The following is a 23,159-nucleotide window of genomic DNA, read 5'->3' as shown; positions in this document are numbered from 1 at the left end:
GTTATCTGGCCTACACCAGAATATTTTAAACAGATATATTTGTGTCTGAACAGTCAAGGAGACACTATTATTTTTTTATGTAAAAAAGGCCAAAAGCTGGATAATACTGAGATTTGAACCGTGAAACTGCAAAACCAAAATTCTAGTTGTCTGCCCTACACCAGAATATTTTAAACAGATATATTTGTGTCTGAACTGTCAGGGTGACACTATTACTGTATTTTTTTTTTATTTTTTTTTTTTAAAGGCCAAAAGCTGCATAATGCAGAGATTGGAACCTTAGAACTGCAAAACCAAACTTATAGTTATCTGGCCTACACCAGAATATTTTAAACAGATATAATTGTGTCTGAACAGTCAGGGAGACACTATTACTGTTTTTTTTATGTAAAAAAGGCCAAACGCTGTATAATACTGAGATTTGTAACTGTGGAACTGCAAAACGAAACTTCTAGTTATCTGGCCTACACCAGAATATTATAAACAGATATATTGTGTCTGAACAGTCCTGGAGACACTATTACTGTTTTTTTTTACGTAAAAAGGGCCAAAAGCTGAATAATACAGAGGTTTGAACCGTGCAACTGCAAAACCAAACTTCTAGTTATCTGGCCTACAACAGAATATTTTAAACAGATATATACGTGTCTGAACAATCAGGGAGACACTATTACTGTTTTTTTTTAAGTAAAAAAGGCCAAAAGCTGCATAATAGTGAGATTTGAACCATGCAAATGCAAAACCAAACTACTAGTTATCTGGCCTACACCACAATATTTTAAACAGATATACTTGTGTCTGAACAGTCATGGAGACACTATTACTGTTTTTATTTTTAAAAAAAGGCCAAAAGCTGCATAATACAGAGATTTGAACCGTGGAACTGCAAAACCAAACTTCTAGCTATCTAGCCTACACCACAATATTTTAAACAGATATATTTGTGTCTGAACAGTCAGGAAGACACTATTAATTTTTTTTTATGTAAAAAAGGCCAAAAGCTGGATTATACTGTGATTTGAACCGTGAAACTGCAAAACGAAACTTCTATTTATTTGGCCTACAACAGAATATTTTAAACAGATATATACGTGTCTGAACAGTCAGGGAGACACTATTACTGTTTTTTTTATGTAAAAAAGTCCAAAAGCTGCATAATAGTGAGATTTGAACCATGCAAATGCAAAACCAAACTACTAGTTATCTGGCCTTCACCAGAATATTGCAAACGGTCATATTTGTGTCCGAACAGTCAGGGAGACATTATTACTGTTTTTTATGTAAAAAAGGCCAAAAGCTGTATAATACTGAGATTTGAACCGTGGAACTGCAAAACCAAACTTCTAGTTATCTGGCCTACACCAGAATATTGTAAAAGTATATATTTGTGTCTGAACAGTCAGGGAGACATTATTACTGTTTTTTTATGGAAAAAAGGCCAAAAGCTGCATAATACAGAGATTTGAACCGTTGAACTGCAAAACCATACTTCTTGTTTTTTGTCCTACACCAGAATATTTTAAACAGATATATTTGTGTCCGAACAGTCAGGGAGACACTATTACTGTTTTTTTTTATGTAAAAAAAGGCCAAAAGCTGGATAATACTGAGATTTGAACCGTGGAACTGCAAAACCAAACTTTTAGTTATCTGGCCTATATAAGGATATTGTAAACAGATATATTTGTGTCTGAACAGTCAGGGAGACATTATTACTGTTTTTTTTACGTAAAAAGGGCCAAAAGCTGAATTATACAGAGATTTGAACCGTGCAGCTGCAAAACCAAACTTCCAGTTATCTGGCCTACACCAGAATATTGTAAATGGTCATATTTGTGTCTGAACAGTCAGGGAGACACTATTATTGTTTTTTTTATGTAAAAAAGGCCAAAAGCTGGAAAATACTGAGATTTGAACCGTGGAACTGCAAAACCAAACTTCTAGTTATCTGGCCTATATAAGGATATTGTAAATGGATATATTTGTGTCTGAACAGTAAGGGAGACATTATTACTGGGTTTTTTTATGGAAAAAAGGCCAAAAGCTGCATAATACTGAGATTTGAATCGTGGAGCTGGAAAACCAAACTTCCAGTTATCTGGCCTACACCAGAATATTTTAAACAGATATATATGTGTCTTAACAGTCAGGGAGACACTATTACTGTTTTTTTTATGTAAAAAAGGCGAAAAGCTGGAAAATGCTGAGATTTGAACCGTGAAACTGCAAAACCAAACTACTAGTTTTCTGCCCTACACCAGAATATTTTAAAAAGATATATTTGTGTCTGAACTGTCAGGGAGACACTATTACTGTACTTTTTTTTATTTTTTTTTTAAAAAGGCCAAAAGCTGGATAATACAGAGATTGGAACCGTAGAACTGCAAAACCAAACTTCTAGTTATCTGGCCTACACGAGAATATTTTAAACAGATATATTTGTGTCTGAACAGTCAAGGAGACACTATTATTTTTTTTATGTAAAAAAGGCCAAAAGCTGGATAATACAGAAATTTGAAAAGTGGAACTGCAAAACCAAACTTCTAGTTATCTAGCCTACACCAGAATATTTTAAACATATATTTGTGTCTGAACAGTCAGGTAGACACTCTTACTGTTTTTTTCATGTAAAAAAAGGCCAAAAGCTGCATAATACAGAGAGTTGAACCGCTGAACTGCAAAATCAAACTTCTAGTTATCTGGCCTACACAAGAATATTTTAAACAGATATATTGTGTCTGAACAGTCCTGGAGACACTATTACTGTTTTTTTTTACGTAAAAAGGGCCAAAACTGAATAATACAGAGATTTGAACCGTGCAACTGCAAAACCAAACTTCTAATTATCTGTCCTACAACAGAATAATTTAAACAGATATATACGTGTCTGAACAGTCAGGGAGATGCTATTACTGTTTTTTTTATGTAAAAAATGCCAAAAGCTGCATAATAGTGAGATTTGCACCATGCAACTGCAAAACCAAACTACTAGTTATCTGGCCTACACCACAATATTTTAAACAGATATATTTGTGTCTGAACAGTCATGGAGACACTATTACTGTTTTTATTTTTTAAAAAAGGCCAAAAGATGCATAATACAGAGATTTGAACCGTGGAACTGCGAAACCAAACTTCTAGTTATCTAGCCTACACCAGAATATTTTAAACAGATATATTTGTGTCTGAACAGTCAGGAAGACACTATTACTGCTTTTTTATGTAAAAAAGGCCAAAAGCTGGATTATACTGAGATTTGAACCGTGAAATTGCAAAACCAAACTTCTAGTTATCTGGCCTACACCAGAATATTTTAAACAGATCTATTTGTGTCTGAACAGTCAGGGAGACACTATTACTGTTTTTTATGTAAAAAAGGCCAAAAGCTGTATAATACTGAGATTTGAACCGTGGAACTGCAAAACGAAACTTCTAATTATCTGGCCTACACCAGAATATTGTAAACAGTCATATTTGTGTCTGAACAGTCAGGGAGACATTATTACTGTTTTTTATGTAAAAAAAGGCCAAAAGCTGTATAATACTGAGATTTGAACCGTGAAACTGCAAAACCAAACTTCTAGTTATCTGGCCTACACCAGAATATTGTAAATGGATATATTTGTGTCTGAACAGTCAGGGAGACATTATTCCTGTTTTTTTTACGTAAAAAGGGCCAAAAGATGAATTATACAGAGATTTGAACCGTGCACCTGCAAAGCCAAACTTCCAGTTATCTGGCCTACACCAGAATATTTTAAACAGATATATATGTGTCTGAACAGTTATGGAGACACTATTACTGTTTTTTTTATGTAAAAAAGGCAAAAAGCTGGACAATACAGAGATTTGAACCGTGCAACTGCAAAACCAAACTACTAGCTATCTGGCCTACACCACAATATTTTAAACAGATATATTTGTGTCTGAACAGTCATGGAGACACTATTACTGTTTTTATTTTTTAAAAAAGGCCAAAAGATGCATAATACAGAGATTTCAACCGTGGAACTGCAGAAACAAACTTCTAGTTATCTAGCCTACACCAGAATATTTTAAACAGATATATTTGTGTCTGAACAGTCAGGAAGACACTATTACTGCTTTTTTATGTAAAAAAGGCCAAAAGCTGGATTATACTGAGATTTGAACCGTGAAAATGCAAAACCAAACTTCTAGTTATCTGGCCTACACCAGAATATTTTAAACAGATATATTTGTGTCTGAACAGTCAGGGAGAAAGTATTACGGTTTTTTATGTAAAAAAGGCCAAAAGCTGTATAATACTGAGATTTGAACCGTGGAACTGCAAAACGAAACTTCTAGTTATCTGGCCTACACCAGAATATTGTAAACGGTCATATTTGTGTCTGAACAGTCAGGGAGACATTATTACTGTTTTTTTTTACGTAAAAAGGGCCAAAAGCTGAATTATACAGAGATTTGAACCGTGCAACTGCAAAACCAAACTTCCAGTTATCTGGCCTACACCAGAATATTTTAAACAGATATATTTGTGTCTGAACAGTCATGGAGACACTATTACTGTTTTTTTTATGTAAAAAAGGCCAAAAGCTGCATAATACAGAGATTTGAACCATGGAACTGCAAAACCAAACTTCTAGTTATCTGTCCTACACCAGAATATTTTAAACAGATATATTGGTGTCTGAACAGTCATGAAGACACTATTACTGTTTTTTTATGTAAAAAAGGCCAAAAGCTGGATTATACTGAGATTTGAACCGTGCAACTGCAAAACCAAACTACTAGTTATCTGGCCTACACCAGAATATTTTAAACAGATATATTTGTGTCTGAACAGTCATGGAGACACTATTACTGTTTTTTTTATGTAAAAAAGGCCAAAAGCTGCATAATACAGAGATTTGAACCGTGGAACTGCAAAACCAAACTTCCTGTTATTTGGCCTACACTAGAATATTTTAAACAGATATATTTGTATCTGAACAGTCAGGGAGACACTATTACTGTTTTTTATGTAAAAAATGCCAGAAGCTGTATAATACTGGGATTTGAACCGTGGAACTGCAAAACCAAACTTCTAGTTATCTGGCCTATACCAGAATATTGTAAATGGTCATATTTGTGTCTGAACAGTCAGGGAGACACTATTACTGTTTTTTTTTATGTAAAAAAGGCCAAAAGCTGGATAATACTGAGATTTGAAACTTGGAACTGCGAAACCAAACTTATAGTTATCTGGCCTACACCAGAATATTTTAAACAGATTTATTTGTGTCTGAACAGTCAGGGAGACATTATTACTGTTTTTTTTCATGGAAAAAAGGTCAAAAGCTGCATAATACATAGATGTGAACCGTTGAACTGCAAAACCAAACTTCTAGTTATCTGGCCTACACCAGAATATTTTAAACAGATATGTTTGTGTCTGTGTAGTGCCGGCGTCCCTGCCCTCTGCTAGGCAGGGACGCTGTTCCCCTCACCGCTCTGCTCCGTGCCCGGCGTCCCTCTCCCGCTCTGCTGGCAGCGCGCGCTCCTTCCCGGCCACTGCGCTTAGGGCGCGCGCGCGCGCTCTCCCTTCCTCTTAAAGGGGCCGCGCGCTCGGTCCTAAGGAGTCCCCGGCCAATGGCCGGAGGACTTTACCATATATAAGGCACCTCCTCCAAAATGGAGGTGCCCGAGCAATGTTGTTGCACTGTTCTACTCTGCTTCAGCCCTCAGGTCCCGTTGCCAGTTACCTGCCAGTTACCTGCCTGATTCCTGCCAGAGTCCTGCCAGTTTGCTGTCTGTTTCCTGCCTGTTATTCCTGCTACCTGCTTGCCAGCCTGAGGTCCGACGGTCTGCCTTACAACTCCGGTCAGTCTGTCTAAGGACCAACTTGCCCGCTCACCTGGGAGCGCACATCAGATACCTGCCTGCCTGCCAGAGGTCCGACGGTCTGCCTTACAACTCCAGTCAGTCTGTCTAAGGACCAACTTGCCCGATCACCTGGGAGCGCTTCTCCGCTACCTGCCTGCTTGCCTGCCCGGAGGCTCCGCCGTCACGTGCTGTGACCACCAGCTATTCCAGAGACTCTTGCCCGCTCACCTGGGAGCGCTTCTCCGCTACCTGCCTGCTTGCCTGCCCAGAGGCTCCGTCGTCACGTGCTGTGACCACCAGCCATTCCAGAGACTCTTGCCCGCTCACCTGGGAGCGCTTCTCCACTACCTGCCTGCTTGCCTGCCCGGAGGCTCCGCCGTCACGTGCTGTGACCACCAGCTATTCCAGAGACTCTTGCCCGCTCACCTGGGAGCGCTTCTCCGCTACCTGCTGTGACTGCCTGCCTGGTCGCCACCCGCTCCCTTACAAGGACCGCCCCCTTGTATAGTAGCTCAGAGGTTCCGCCTCCCAGACCCGTTACAGTTTGCTCGGGCCAAGGAACCTGGTGGCACCCAAGCTCCCTCACTCTCGGACCTGTGTCATGAACTGTCCCGTCAAAGGTCCCAACAGGAGTCCATCCTGGGTCACCTGCGGAATGTCAATACTCGCCTGGACACTCTGACTGCTCCACCAACAACCTCCGCCAGTGCCATGTCTCGCAATCCGGCAGCTCCGCTGTCCACTAACACCATGATATCCTACCCCGGACCTCTGCTTTCTGCACCTCCTCGCTTCGGAGGCGACTCAGCCCAGGCTCGGGGCTTCATAAATCAGTTCACCCTGCACTTTGAACTATTGTCCCACCAGTTTAACTCCGACCGAGCCAAAATTGCATTCATCATGTCCCATCTCACCGGGGAGGCCCTGGCCTGGCTAAATCCTCTATGGGAGAGAGGAGACCCCCTGGTGTCCAACTTGCCTGCTTTTCTCACGGCTTTCCGGAAAGTCTTCGACGAACCCGGACGGAAGACCTCATCCGCATCATCGTTGCTACGCCTCCGTCAGGAAAGTCTCACCGTGGGCCAATATGCCATACGGTTCCGTACCCTTGCCTCGGAGCTGGCCTGGGAAAACGACGCTCTGGTTTCCGTCTTCTGGGAGGGTCTGTCCGGCCGTATTAAAGATGAACTTGCCGGTCGGGACATTCCTACCACTCTCGATGACTTAATAACTCTTGCCACCCGGATTGACCTACGGTTCCAGGAGCGTGCCAGAGAGGTCACCCGTGAGAGGAGGCTACCACGTCTAGCTCCTACTTTTCAGAAACCCGTCACTCCTTCTGTCTCTAACCAGGTACACCCTCCTGAGCCTATGCAGGTCGATCAGACCAAGATGGTCAAGACCCGTCAGGACTTACGCCGTGCCGAGGGGACCTGCTTCTACTGTGGCAGTAAGGAGCACCGGATCCGTGCCTGCCCGGAGAGGTCGGGAAACGCCTGTGTCTAGGTTCGCTCAGAGAGGTCCACCTAGACAAGAATAAATCCTCTCCATCCCTGCTGTTGTCAGTTTCAATCGTCTACGGGGAGAACCGTTATTTCGAACTAGCCCAACTGGACTCTGGAGCAGCCGGGAATCTTATTTCACAGTCCCTGGTAGAGAAATACCGCATCCCCACCAAACCTCTGGCTGTACCCTTGTCTGTTGCTGCCGTGGATGGGGGGCTCTTACTACGCCCCATCCAACTCATCACCGAATCCATTACTCTGCAGGTGGGAATGCTGCATTCTGAAAGTATCTCCTTCCATGTTCTGCCTGGACTCTCTCACGCCCTCTTGCTAGGCCTACCTTGGCTCCAGAGACATGCACCCGTTCTTGACTGGCAGACCGGAGAAGTCCTTCGCTGGGGACAGGGCTGCCATAAGACCTGTCTGGTTCCCGTTCATCCCGTCCGTCCTTCTCCTACCCCAGCTAATCTACCTGGACTTCCGATTCCTTATTGGTCTTATGCTGATGTCTTTAATAAAAAGGAGGCAGAGACACTACCCCCTCATAGACCATACGACTGCCCTATCGACCTGTTACCTGGTACTTCTCCTCCCCGTGGGCGTATTTATCCATTATCCGCTGCTGAGACCCGGTCGATGTCCGAATATATTGAGGAGAATCTGGCCAGGGGATTCATCCGGAAATCTACCTCCCCGGCGGGAGCAGGCTTCTTTTTCGTCAAAAAGAAGGACGGCTCTCTCCGTCCCTGCATAGACTATAGAGGCCTTAACCAGATCACGGTGAAGAATAAGTACCCCCTTCCGCTCATTCCGGAGTTATTTGATCGTCTGAGGGGGGCTAGAATCTTCACCAAACTGGACCTCCGTGGGGCGTACAATCTGGTTCGTATCCGTCAGGGGGGTGAATGGAAGACGGCATTCAACACCCGGGACGGCCACTATGAATATCTGGTAATGCCCTTTGGCCTCTGTAACGCTCCTGCCGTCTTTCAAGAGTTGGTCAATGACATCTTCCGGGACCTTCTCTACTCCTGCGTAGTGGTGTACCTGGACGACATCTTGGTCTTCTCTCCGGATCTCCAGACTCACCGGAGGGATGTTCGTCAGGTCCTGCTCAGGCTCAGGCAGAACCATCTCTACGCTAAATATGAGAAGTGCCTCTTTGAGCAGACCTCGCTTCCGTTTCTGGGCTACATTATCTCTCAGACCGGCCTACAAATGGATCCTGAGAAACTGTCTGCCATCGAGAAATGGCCCCGACCAGAGGGGTTGAAGGCTATTCAACGGTTCCTGGGCTTCGCCAACTATTACCGCCTCTTCATCCCGCACTTCTCTTCCCGGACTGCCCCAATTTCCGCGCTCACCCGTAAGGGTACTAATCCCAAAGAGTGGCCGCCCGAAGCAGAGGAGGCCTTTCTTTCCCTAAAACAGGCCTTCTCTTCCGCCCCGGTGCTGCATCGCCCGGACGGCAACAAGCAGTTCTTCCTGGAAGTTGACGCCTCCTCCTCTGGAGCCGGAGCGGTACTTACTCAAAAATCATCTTCCGGGAGAATGGTAACTTGTGGCTTCTTCTCCAAACTCTTCTCCTCTTCTGAGCGCAACTATTCCATAGGAGACCGAGAGTTATTGGCCATCAAGCTGGCGTTGGAGGAGTGGCGTTACCTACTCGAGGGGGGTCTTCATCCGGTAATAATTTACACTGACCACAAGAACTTGGCTTACCTCCAGCATGCCCAGAGACTTAACCCGCGCCAAGCCCGGTGGTCCATGTTTTTTGCTCGCTTTGATTTTGTTCTTCATTTTCGCCCGGCTGACAAAAACGTCAAAGCAGACGCCTTGTCCCCATCCTTTCTGGTGTCCGATCTCGAGGAAGAACCTAAACATATCATCGATCCCGCCAGAGTAATGTAGGTGGCTCCCGTGAGTCTAAATCGTCTCCCTCCCGGTAAGACGTTTGTTTCAGTACCTGATCGGGAGAAGATCCTACACTGGGGCCATTCGTCTAAACTAGCTGGCCACGCCGGTCAGAAAAAGACCCTCCAGCTTATTGCCCGGCACTATTGGTGGCCTACCCTGCACAAGGACATAATAGACTTTGTTTCTGCCTGTGTGTCCTGCGCCCGCAACAAAGTCCCGAGACATCTGCCAGCCGGACGCCTCCTTCCGCTTCCTGTACCTGCTGCCCCCTGGCAGCATATAGCAATGGACTTTATAACTGATCTCCCCGTCTCTGCCGGTTGTACGGTCATTTGGGTGGTCGCTGACCGCTTTTCCAAGATGGCTCACTTTATTCCCCTGCCAGGCCTTCCGTCTGCACCCGAGCTGGCTAAAGACTTTATCCGCCACATCTTCCGTCTTCATGGCCTGCCCCTCCACATCGTGTCGGATCGTGGGGTACAGTTCACCTCACGTTTCTGGAGAGCCACTTGTAAACTACTAGACGTCACCCTGGACTTCTCTTCCGCTTACCACCCACAGTCCAATGGTCAAGTGGAGCGGATCAATCAGAACCTGACCAGTTACCTCCGGCACTTCGTTAATGCCCACCATTCTGACTGGGTGGATCTCCTACCATGGGCCGAGTTCTCTTATAATAATCACGAGAGCGAATCCTCCTCCAAATCCCCGTTTTTTGTAGTCTTTGGTCAGCATCCTCGGATTCCTTTTCCTGTCTCCACCTCTGTGGACAACCCGGCTGCGGAATCTCTCGTTAGCAAATTTTCCTCCATATGGGAGAGTACCCGGTCCGCACTCCTTCTGTCATCCGAGCGTATGAAAAGACACGCTGACAAAAAACGCCTGGATCCTCCACAATTTCATCCAAGAGATAAAGTCTGGCTCTCATCTAAATATGTTCGACTCAAGATACCTTCTTACAAGTTAGGGCCTCGGTTCATCGGTCCTCTGGAGGTCATCAGTCAGATCAACCCGGTGGCCTATAAATTGAAACTCCCGGCCAACTTACGGATCCCTAACTCCTTCCATGTATCTCTCCTCAAACCCGTGGTGCTTAACTCTTTTTCCAAGTCTACAGGTACGCCTCCTGCTCCGGTTTCTGCTGAGGACGAGTTTGAGGTAGAGAACATTCTTGCCACCAAAAGGGTAAGAGGAAAGACCTTTTTTCTGGTAGATTGGAAGGGGTTTGGTCCTGAGGAGAGAACGTGGGAGCCCCGGGAGAACATCCATGCCCCTCTCATCCTAGCTAAATTTCTATCTGGCCTAAAAAAGGGGGGGCCTAAAGGGGGGGGTACTGTAGTGCCGGCGTCCCTGCCCTCTGCTAGGCAGGGACGCTGTTCCCCTCACCGCTCTGCTCCGTGCCCGGCGTCCCTCTCCCGCTCTGCTGGCAGCGCGCGCTCCTTCCCGGCCACTGTGCTTAGGGCGCGCGCGCGCGCTCTCCCTTCCTCTTAAAGGGGCCGCGCGCGCCGTCCTAAGGAGTCCCCAGCCAATGGCCGGAGTATTTTACCATATATAAGGCACCTCCTCCAAAATGGAGGTGCCCGAGCAATGTTGTTGCACTGTTCTACTCTGCTTCAGCCCTCAGGTCCCGTTGCCAGTTACCTGCCAGTTACCTGCCTGATTCCTGCCAGAGTCCTGCCAGTTTGCTGTCTGTTTCCTGCCTGTTATTCCTGCTACCTGCTTGCCAGCCTGAGGTCCGACGGTCTGCCTTACAACTCCGGTCAGTCTGTCTAAGGACCAACTTGCCCGCTCACCTGGGAGCGCACATCAGCTACATGCCTACCTGCCAGAGGTTTTACGGTCTGCCTTACAACTCCAGTCAGTCTGTCTAAGGACCAACTTGCCCGCTCACCTGGGAGCGCTTCTCCGCTACCTGCCTGCTTGCCTGCCCGGGGGCTCCGCCGTCACGTGCTGTGACCACCAGCTATTCCAGAGACTCTTGCCCGCTCACCTGGGAGCGCTTCTCCGCTACCTGCCTGCTTGCCTGCCCGGAGGCTCCGTCGTCACGTGCTGTGACCACCAGCCATTCCAGAGACTCTTGCCCGCTCACCTGGGAGCGCTTCTCCGATACCTGCCTGCTTGCCTGCCCGGAGGCTCCGCCGTCACGTGCTGTGACCACCAGCTATTCCAGAGACTCTTGCCCGCTCACCTGGGAGCGCTTCTCCGCTACCTGCCTGCTTGCCTACCTGGAGGTTCAGCCATCACAGGTCGTACCTACCCATTACCTAGAGACTGCCCCGGTCACTTGCCGTGACCTCCAGCCCGTTCACCCAGAGACTGCCCCGGTCACTTGCCGTGATCTCCAGCCCGTTCACCCAGAGACTGTCCCGGTCACTTGCCGTGATCCCCAGCCCGTTCTTCCAGAGACTGTCCCGGTCACCTGCTGTGACTGCCTGCCTGGTCGCCACCCGCTCCCTTACAAGGACCGCCCCCTTGTATAGTAGCTCAGAGGTTCCGCCTCCCAGACCCGTTACAGTCTGAACAGTCAGGGAGACACTATTACTGCTTTTTTTTATGTAAAAAAGGCCAAAAGCTGGATATTACAGAGATTTGAACCGTGGAACTGCAAAACCAAACTTCTAGTTATCTGGCCTACAACACAATATTTTAAACAGATATATTGTGTCTGAACAGTCCTGGAGACACTATTACTATTTTTTTATGTAAAAAGGGCCAAAATTGAATAATACAGGGATTTGAACCGTGCAACTGCAAAACCAAACTTCTAGTTATCTGTCCTACAACAGAATATTTTAAACAGATATATACGTGTCTGAACAGTCAGGGAAACACTATTACTGTTTTTTTATGTAAAAAATGCCAAAAGCTGCATAATAGTGAGATTTGAACCATGCAACTGCAAAACCAAACTACTAGTTATCTGGCCTACACCACAATATTTTAAACAGATATATTTGTGTCTGAACAGTCATGGAGACACTATTACTGTATTTATTTTTAAAAAAAGGCCAAAAGCTGCATAATACAGAGATTTGAACCGTGGAACTGCAAAACCAAACTTCTAGCTATCTAGCCTACACCACAATATTTTAAACAGATATATTTGTGTCTGAACAGTCAGGAAGACACTATTAATTTTTTTTATGTAAAAAAGGCCAAAAGCTGGATTATACTGTGATTTGAACCTTGAAACTGCAAAACCAAACTTCTATTTATTTGGCCTACAAGAGAATACTTTAAACAGATATATACGTGTCTGAACAGTCAGGGAGACACTATTACTGTTTTTTTTATGTAAAAAAGGCCAAAAGCTGCATAATAGTGAGATTTGAACCATGCAAATGCAAAACCAAACTACTAGTTATCTGGCCTTCACCAGAATATTGCAAACGGTCATATTTGTGTCTGAACAGTCAGGGAGACATTATTACTGTTTTTTATGTAAAAAATGCCAAAAGCTGTATAATAGTGAGATTTGAACCGTGGAACTGCAAAACCAAACTTCTAGTTATCTGGCCTACACCAGAATATTGTAAAAGTATATATTTGTGTCTGAACAGTCAGGGAGACATTATTACTGTTTTTTTATGGAAAAAAGGCCAAAAGCTGCATAATACAGAGATTTGAACCGTTGAACTGCAAAACCATACTTCTTGTTTTTTGTCCTACACCAGAATATTTTAAACAGATATATTTGTGTCCGAACAGTCAGGGAGACACTATTACTGTTTTTTTTTATGTAAAAAAAGGCCAAAAGCTGGATAATACTGAGATTTGAACCGTGGAACTGCAAAACCAAACTTTTAGTTATCTGGCCTATATAAGGATATTGTAAACAGATATATTTGTGTCTGAACAGTCAGGGAGACATTATTACTGTTTTTTTTACGTAAAAAGGGCCAAAAGCTGAATTATACAGAGATTTGAACCGTGCAGCTGCAAAACCAAACTTCCAGTTATCTGGCCTACACCAGAATATTGTAAATGGTCATATTTGTGTCTGAACAGTCAGGGAGACACTATTATTGTTTTTTTTATGTAAAAAAGGCCAAAAGCTGGAAAATACTGAGATTTGAACCGTGGAACTGCAAAACCAAACTTCTAGTTATCTGGCCTATATAAGGAGATTGTAAATGGATATATTTGTGTCTGAACAGTAAGGGAGACATTATTACTGGTTTTTTTTATGGAAAAAAGGCCAAAAGCTGCATAATACTGAGATTTGAATCGTGGAGCTGGAAAACCAAACTTCCAGTTATCTGGCCTACACCAGAATATTTTAAACAGATATATATGTGTCTTAACAGTCAGGGAGACACTATTACTGTTTTTTTTATGTAAAAAAGGCGAAAAGCTGGAAAATGCTGAGATTTGAACCGTGAAACTGCAAAACCAAACTACTAGTTTTCTGCCCTACACCAGAATATTTTAAAAAGATATATTTGTGTCTGAACTGTCAGGGAGACACTATTACTGTACTTTTTTTAATTTTTTTTTTAAAAAGGCCAAAAGCTGGATAATACAGAGATTGGAACCGTAGAACTGCAAAACCAAACTTCTAGTTATCTTGCCTATATAAGGATATTGTAAATGGATATATTTGTGTCTGAACAGTAAGGGAGACATTATTACTGTTTTTTTTATGGAAAAAAGGCCAAAAGCTGCATAATACTGAGATTTGAATCGTGGAACTGGAAAACCAAACTTCCAGTTATCTGGCCTACACCAGAATATTTTAAACAGATATATATGTGTCTTAACAGTCAGGGAGACACTATTACTGTTTTTTTATGTAAAAAAGGCCAAAAGCTGGACAATACAGAGATTTGAACCGTGCAACTGCAATACCAAACTTCTAGTTTTCTGCCCTACACCAGAATGTTTTAAAAAGATATATTTGTGTCTGAACTGTCAGGGAGACACTATTACTGTATTTTTTTTTATTTTTTTTTTAAAAAGGCCAAAAGCTGAATAATACAGAGATTGGAACCGTAGAACTGCAAAACCAAACTTCTAGTTATCTGGCCTACACGAGAATATTTTAAACAGATATATTTGTGTCTGAACAGTCAAGGAGACACTATTATTTTTTTTATGTAAAAAAGGCCAAAAGCTGGATAATACAGAAATTTGAAACGTGGAACTGCAAAACCAAACTTCTAGTTATCTGGCCTACACCAGAATATTTTAAACATATATTTGTGTCTGAACAGTCAGGTAGATACTCTTACTGTTTTTTTCATGTAAAAAAAGGCCAAAAGCTGCATAATACAGAGAGTTGAACCGCTGAACTGCAAAATCAAACTTCTAGTTATCTGGCCTACACAAGATTACTTTAAACAGATATATTGTGTCTGAACAGTCCTGGAGACACTATTACTGTTTTTTTTTACGTAAAAAGGGCCAAAACTGAATAATACAGAGATTTGAACCGTGCAACTGCAAAACCAAACTTCTAGCTATCTGTCCTACAACAGAATATTTTAAACAGATATATACGTGTCTGAACAGTCAGGGAGACGCTATTACTGTTTTTTTTATGTAAAAAATGCCAAAAGCTGCATAATAGTGAGATTTGAACCATGCAACTGCAAAACCAAACTACTAGTTATCTGGCCTACACCACAATATTTTAAACAGATATATTTGTGTCTGAACAGTCATGGAGACACTATTACTGTTTTTATTTTTTAAAAAAGGCCAAAAGATGCATAATACAGAGATTTGAACCGTGGAACTGCGAAACCAAACTTCTAGTTATCTAGCCTACACCAGAATATTTTAAACAGATATATTTGTGTCTGAACAGTCAGGAAGACACTATTACTGCTTTTTTATGTAAAAAAGGCCAGAAGCTGGATTATACTGAGATATGAACCGTGAAACTGCAAAACCAAACTTCTAGTTATCTGGCCTACACCAGAATATTTTAAACAGATCTATTTGTGTCTGAACAGTCAGGGAGACACTATTACTGTTTTTTATGTAAAAAAGGCCAAAAGCTGTATAATACTGAGATTTGAACCGTGGAACTGCAAAACGAAACTTCTAATCATCTGGCCTACATCAGAATATTGTAAACAGTCATATTTGTGTCTGAACAGTCAGGGAGACACTATTATTGTTTTTTTTATGTAAAAAAGGCCAAAAGCTGGAAAATACTGAGATTTGAACCGTGGAACTGCAAAACCAAACTTCTAGTTATCTGGCCTATATAAGGATATTGTAAATGGATATATTTGTGTCTGAACAGTAAGGGAGACATTATTACTGTTTTTTTTATGGAAAAAAGGCCAAAAGCTGCATAATACTGAGATTTGAATCGTGGAACTGGAAAACCAAACTTCCAGTTATCTGGCCTACACCAGAATATTTTAAACAGATATATATGTGTCTTAACAGTCAGGGAGACACTATTACTGTTTTTTTATGTAAAAAAGGCCAAAAGCTGGACAATACAGAGATTTGAACCGTGCAACTGCAATACCAAACTTCTAGTTTTCTGCCCTACACCAGAATGTTTTAAAAAGATATATTTGTGTCTGAACTGTCAGGGAGACACTATTACTGTATTTTTTTTTATTTTTTTTTTAAAAAGGCCAAAAGCTGAATAATACAGAGATTGGAACCGTAGAACTGCAAAACCAAACTTCTAGTTATCTGGCCTACACGAGAATATTTTAAACAGATATATTTGTGTCTGAACAGTCAAGGAGACACTATTATTTTTTTTATGTAAAAAAGGCCAAAAGCTGGATAATACAGAAATTTGAAACGTGGAACTGCAAAACCAAACTTCTAGTTATCTGGCCTACACCAGAATATTTTAAACATATATTTGTGTCTGAACAGTCAGGTAGACACTCTTACTGTTTTTTTCATGTAAAAAAAGGCCAAAAGCTGCATAATACAGAGAGTTGAACCGCTGAACTGCAAAATCAAACTTCTAGTTATCTGGCCTACACAAGAATACTTTAAACAGATATATTGTGTCTGAACAGTCCTGGAGACACTATTACTGTTTTTTTTTACGTAAAAAGGGCCAAAACTGAATAATACAGAGATTTGAACCGTGCAACTGCAAAACCAAACTTCTAGCTATCTGTCCTACAACAGAATATTTTAAACAGATATATACGTGTCTGAACAGTCAGGGAGACGCTATTACTGTTTTTTTTATGTAAAAAATGCCAAAAGCTGCATAATAGTGAGATTTGAACCATGCAACTGCAAAACCAAACTACTAGTTATCTGGCCTACACCACAATATTTTAAACAGATATATTTGTGTCTGAACAGTCATGGAGACACTATTACTGTTTTTATTTTTTAAAAAAGGCCAAAAGATGCATAATACAGAGATTTGAACCGTGGAACTGCGAAACCAAACTTCTAGTTATCTAGCCTACACCAGAATATTTTAAACAGATATATTTGTGTCTGAACAGTCAGGAAGACACTATTACTGCTTTTTTATGTAAAAAAGGCCAGAAGCTGGATTATACTGAGATATGAACCGTGAAACTGCAAAACCAAACTTCTAGTTATCTGGCCTACACCAGAATATTTTAAACAGATCTATTTGTGTCTGAACAGTCAGGGAGACACTATTACTGTTTTTTATGTAAAAAAGGCCAAAAGCTGTATAATACTGAGATTTGAACCGTGGAACTGCAAAACGAAACTTCTAATCATCTGGCCTACATCAGACTATTGTAAACAGTCATATTTGTGTCTGAACAGTCAGGGAGACATTATTACTGTTTTTTATGTAAAAAAGGCCAAAAGCTGTATAATACTGAGATTTGTACCGTGGAACTGCAAAACCAAACTTCTAGTTATCTGGCCTACACCAGAATATTGTAAATGGATATATTTGTGTCTGAACAGTCAGGGAGACATTATTACTGTTTTTTTTTACGTAAAAAGGGCCAAAAGATGAATAATACAGAGAGTTGAACCGCTGAACTGCAAAATCAAACTTCTAGTTATCTGGCCTACACAAGAATATTTTAAACAGATATATTGTGTCTGAACAGTCCTGGAGACACTATTACTGTTTTTTTTTACGTAAAAAGGGCCAAAACTGAATAATACAGAGATTTGAACCGTGCAACTGCAAAATCAAACTTCTAGTTATCTGTCCTACAACAGAATATTTTAAACAGATATATACGTGTCTGAACAGTCAGGGAGACGCTATTACTGTTTTTTTTATGTAAAAAATGCCAAAAGCTGCATAATAGTGAGATTTGAACCATGCAACTGCAAAACCAAACTACTAGTTATCTGGCCTACACCACAATATTTTAAACAGATATATTTGTGTCTGAACAGTCATGGAGACACTATTACTGTTTTTTTATGGAAAAAAGGCCAAAAGCTGCATAATATAGAGATTTGAACCGTTGAACTGCAAAACCATACTTCTTGTTTTTTGTCCTACACCAGAATATTTTAAACAGATATATTTGTGTCCGAACAGTCAGGGAGACACTATTACTGGTTTTTTTTATGTAAAAAAAGGCCAAAAGCTGGATAATACTGAGATTTGAACCGTGGAACTGCAAAACCAAACTTTTAGTTATCTGGCCTATATAAGGATATTGTAAACAGATATATTTGTGTCTGAACAGTCAGGGAGACATTATTACTGTTTTTTTTACGTAAAAAGGGCCAAAAGCTGAATTATACAGAGATTTGAACCGTGCAGCTGCAAAACCAAACTTTTAGTTATCTGGCCTATATAAGGATATTGTAAACAGATATATTTGTGTCTGAACAGTCAGGGAGACACTATTATTGTTTTTTTTATGTAAAAAAGGCCAAAAGCTGGAAAATACTGAGATTTGAACCGTGGAACTGCAAAACCAAACTTCTAGTTATCTGGCCTATATAAGGATATTGTAAATGGATATATTTGTGTCTGAACAGTAAGGGAGACATTATTACTGTTTTTTTATGGAAAAAAAGGCCAAAAGCTGCATAATACTGAGATTTGAATCGTGGAACTGGAAAACCAAACTTCCAGTTATCTGGACTACACCAGAATATTTTAAACAGATATATATGTGTCTTAACAGTCAGGGAGACACTATTACTGTTTTTTTATGTAAAAAAGGCCAAAAGCTGGACAATACAGAGATTTGAACCGTGCAACTGCAAAACCAAACTACTAGTTATCTGGCCTACAACACAATATTTTAAATATATATATCTGTGTTTGAACAGTCAGGGAGACACTATTACTGTTTTTTTTATGTAAAAAAGGCGAAAAGCTGGAAAATGCTGAGATTTGAACCGTGAAACTGCAAAACCAAACTTCTAGTTTTCTGCCCTACACCAGAATATTTTAAAAAGATATATTTGTGTCTGAACTGTCAGGGAGACACTATTACTGTATTTTTTTTTTATTTTTTTTTTAAAAAGGCCAAAAGCTGGATAATACAGAGATTGGAACCGTAGAACTGCAAAACCAAACTTCTAGTTATCTGGCCTACACGAGAATATTTTAAACAGATATATTTGTGTCTGAACAGTCAAGGAGACACTATTATTTTTTTTATGTAAAAAAGGCCAAAAGCTGGATAATACAGAAATTTGAAACGCGGAACTGCAAAACCAAACTTCTAGTTATCTGGCCTACATCAGAATATTTTAAACATATATTTGTGTCTGAACAGTCAGGTAGACACTCTTACTGTTTTTTTCATGTAAAAAAAGGCCAAAAGCTGCATAATACAGAGAGTTGAACCGCTGAACTGCACAATCAATCTTCTAGTTATCTGGCCTACACAAGAATATTTTAAACAGATATATTGTGTCTCAACAGTCCTGGAGACACTATTACTGTTTTTTTTTACGTAAAAAGGACCAAAACTGAATAATACAGAGATTTGAACCGTGCAACTGCAAAACCAAACTTCTAGTTATCTGTCCTACAACAGAATATTTTAAACAGAGATATACGTGTCTGAACAGTCAGGGAGACGCTATTACTGGTTTTTTTATGTAAAAAATGCCAAAAGCTGCATAATAGTGAGATTTGAACAATGCAACTGCAAAACCAAACTACTAGTTATCTGGCCTACACCACAATATTTTAAACAGATATATTTGTGTCTGAACAGTCATGGAGACACTATTGCTGTTTTTATTTTTTAAAAAAGGCCAAAAGATGCATAATACAGAGATTTGAACCGTGGAACTGCAAAGCCAAACTTCCAGTTATCTGGCCTACACCAGAATATTTTAAACAGATATATATGTGTCTGAACAGTTATGGAGACACTATTACTGTTTTTTTATGTAAAAAAGGCAAAAAGCTGGACAATACAGAGATTTGAACCGTGCAACTGCAAAACCAAACTACTAGCTATCTGGCCTACACCACAATATTTTAAACAGATATATTTGTGTCTGAACAGTCATGGAGACACTATTACTGTTTTTATTTTTAAAAAAAGGCCAAAAGATGCATGATACAGAGATTTCAACCGTGGAACTGCGAAACCAAACTTCTAGTTATCTAGCCTACACCAGAATATTTTAAACAGATATATTTGTGTCTGAACAGTCAGGAAGACACTATTACTGCTTTTTTATGTAAAAAAGGCCAAAAGCTGGATTATACTGAGATTTGAACCGTGAAACTGCAAAACCAAACTTCTAGTTATCTGGCCTACACCAGAATATTTTAAACAGATCTATTTGTGTCTGAACAGTCAGGGAGACACTATTACTGTTTTTTATGTAAAAAAGGCCAAAAGCTGTACAATACTGAGATTTGAACCGTGGAACTGCAAAACGAAACTCCTAATCATCTGGCCTACAGCAGAATATAGTAAACAGTCATATTTGTGTCTGAACAGTCAGGGAGACATTATTACTGTTTTTTATGTAAAAAAGGCCAAAAGCTGTATAATACTGAGATTTGAACCGCTGAACTGCAAAACCAAACTTCTAGTTATCTGGCCTACACCAGAATATTGTAAATGGATATATTTGTGTCTGAACAGTCAGGGAGACATTATTACTGTTTTTTTTATGTAAAAAGGGCCAAAAGATGAATAATACAGAGAGTTGAACCGCTGAACTGCAAAATCAAACTTCTAGTTATCTGGCCTACACAAGAATATTTTAAACAGATATATTGTGTCTGAACAGTCCTGGAGACACTATTACTGTTTTTTTTTTTTACGTAAAAAGGGCCAAAACTGAATAATACAGAGATTTGAACCGTGCAACTGCAAAACCAAACTTCTAGTTATCTGTCCTACAGCAGAATATTTTAAACAGATATATACGTGTCTGAACAGTCAGGGAGACGCTATTACTGTTTTTTTTATGTAAAAAATGCCAAAAGCTGCATAATAGTGAGATTTGAACCATGCAACTGCAAACCAAACTAATAGTTATCTGGCCTACACCACAATATTTTAAACAGATATATTTGTGTCTGAACAGTCATGGAGACACTATTACTGTTTTTATTTTTTAAAAAAGGCCAAAAGATGCATAATACAGAGATTTGAACCGTGGAACTGCGAAACCAAACTTCTAGTTATCTAGCCTACACCAGAATATTTTAAACAGATATATTTGTGTCTGAACAGTCAGGAAGACACTATTACTGCTTTTTTATGTAAAAAAGGCCAAAAGCTGGATTATACTGAGATTTGAACCGTGAAACTGCAAAACCAAACTTCTAGTTATCTGGCCTACACCAGAATAGTTTAAACAGATCTATTTGTGTCTGAACAGTCAGGGAGACACTATTACTGTTTTTTATGTAAAAAAGGCCAAAAGCTGTATAATACTGAGATTTGAACCGTGGAACTGCAAAACGAAACTTCTAATTATCTGGCCTACACCAGAATATTGTAAACAGTCATATTTGTGTCTGAACAGTCAGGGAGACATTATTACTGTTTTTTATGTAAAAAAGGCCAAAAGCTGTATAATACTGAGATTTGAACCGTGGAACTGCAAAACCAAACTTCTAGTTATCTGGCCTACACCAGAATATTGTAAATGGATATATTTGTGTCTGAACAGTCAGGGAGACATTATTACTGTTTTTTTTACGTAAAAAGGGCCAAAAGATGAATTATACAGAGATTTGAACCGTGCACCTGCAAAGCCAAACTTCCAGTTATCTGGCCTACACCAGAATATTTTAAACAGATATATATGTGTCTGAACAGTTATGGAGACACTATTACTGTTTTTTTTATGTAAAAAAGGCAAAAAGCTGGACAATACAGAGATTTGAACCGTGCAACTGCAAAACCAAACTAATAGCTATCTGGCCTACACCACAATATTTTAAACAGATATATTTGTGTCTGAACAGTCATGGAGACACTATTACTGTTTTTATTTTTTAAAAAAGGCCAAAAGATGCATAATACAGAGATTTCAACCGTGGAACTGCAGAACCAAACTTCTAGTTATCTAGCCTACACCAGAATATTTTAAACAGATATATTTGTGTCTGTACAGTCAGGAAGACACTATTACTGCTTTTTTATGTAAAAAAGGCCAAAAGCTGGATTATACTGAGACTTGAACTGTGAAAATGAAAAACCAAACTTCTAGTTATCTGGCCTACACCAGAATATTTTAAACAGATATATTTGTGTCTGAACAGTCAGGGAGACACTATTACTGTTTTTTATGTAAAAAAGGCCAAAAGCTGTATAATACTGAGATTTGAACCGTGGAACTTCAAAACCAAACTTGTAGTTATCTGGCCTACAACACAATATTTTAAACAGATATATTGTGTCTGAACAGTCCTGAAGACACTATAACTGTTTTTTTTTACGTAAAAAGGGCCAAAATTGAATAATACAGAGATTTGAACCGTGCAACTGCAAAACCAAACTTCTAGTTATCTGTCCTACAACAGAATATTTTAAACAGATATATACGTGTCTGAACAGTCAGGGAGACACTATTACTGTTTTTTTATGTAAAAAATGCCAAAAGCTGCATAATAGTGAGATTTGAACCATGCAACTGCAAAACCAAACTACTACTTATCTGGCCTACACCACAATATTTTAAACAGATATATTTGTGTCTGAACAGTCGTGGAGACACTATTACTGTTTTTATTTAAAAAAAAAGGCCAAAAGCTGCATAATACAGAGATTTGAACCGTGAAACTGCAAAACCAAACTTCCTGTTATCTGGCCTACACCAGAATATTTTAAACATATATATTTGTGTCTGAACAGTCAGGGAGACACTATTACTGTTTTTTATATAAAAAAGGGCAAAAGCTGGATAATACTGAGATTTGAACCGTGGAGCTGCAAAACCAAACTTCTAGTTATCTGGCCTACACCAGAATATTGTAAATGGTCATATTTGTGTCTGAACAGTCAGGGAGACACTATTCCTTTTTTTTTTATGTAAAAAGACCAAAAACTGGAAAATACTGAGATTTCAACCGTGGAACTGCAAAACCAAACTTCTAGTTATCTGGCCTATATAAGGATATTGTAAACGGATATATTTGTGTCTGAACAATAAGGGAGACATTATTTATGTTTTTTTATGGAAAAAAGGCCAAAATCAGCATAATACTGAGATTTGAACCGTTGAACTGCAAAACCAAACTTATAGTTATCTGGCCTACACCAGAATATTTAAAACAGATATACTTGTGTCTGAACAGTCAGGGAGACACTATTACTGTTTTTTTTTACGTAAAAAGGGCCAAAAGCTGATTAATACAGAGATTTGAACCATGCAAGTGCAGAACCAAACTTCCAGTTATCTGGCCTACACCAGAATATTTTAAACAGATATATATGTGTCTTAACAGTCAGCGAGACCCTATTACTGTTTTTTTATGTAAAAAAGGCCAAAAGCTGGACAATA

The sequence above is a fragment of the Phyllobates terribilis genome, unplaced genomic scaffold, assembly GCF_046119375.1.
Source record: "Phyllobates terribilis strain yellow unplaced genomic scaffold, ASM4611937v1 Scaffold_7__3_contigs__length_470593459, whole genome shotgun sequence".
Classification (NCBI taxonomy): Eukaryota; Metazoa; Chordata; class Amphibia; order Anura; family Dendrobatidae; genus Phyllobates; species Phyllobates terribilis.
Note: the sequence above shows the minus strand (reverse complement) of the source record.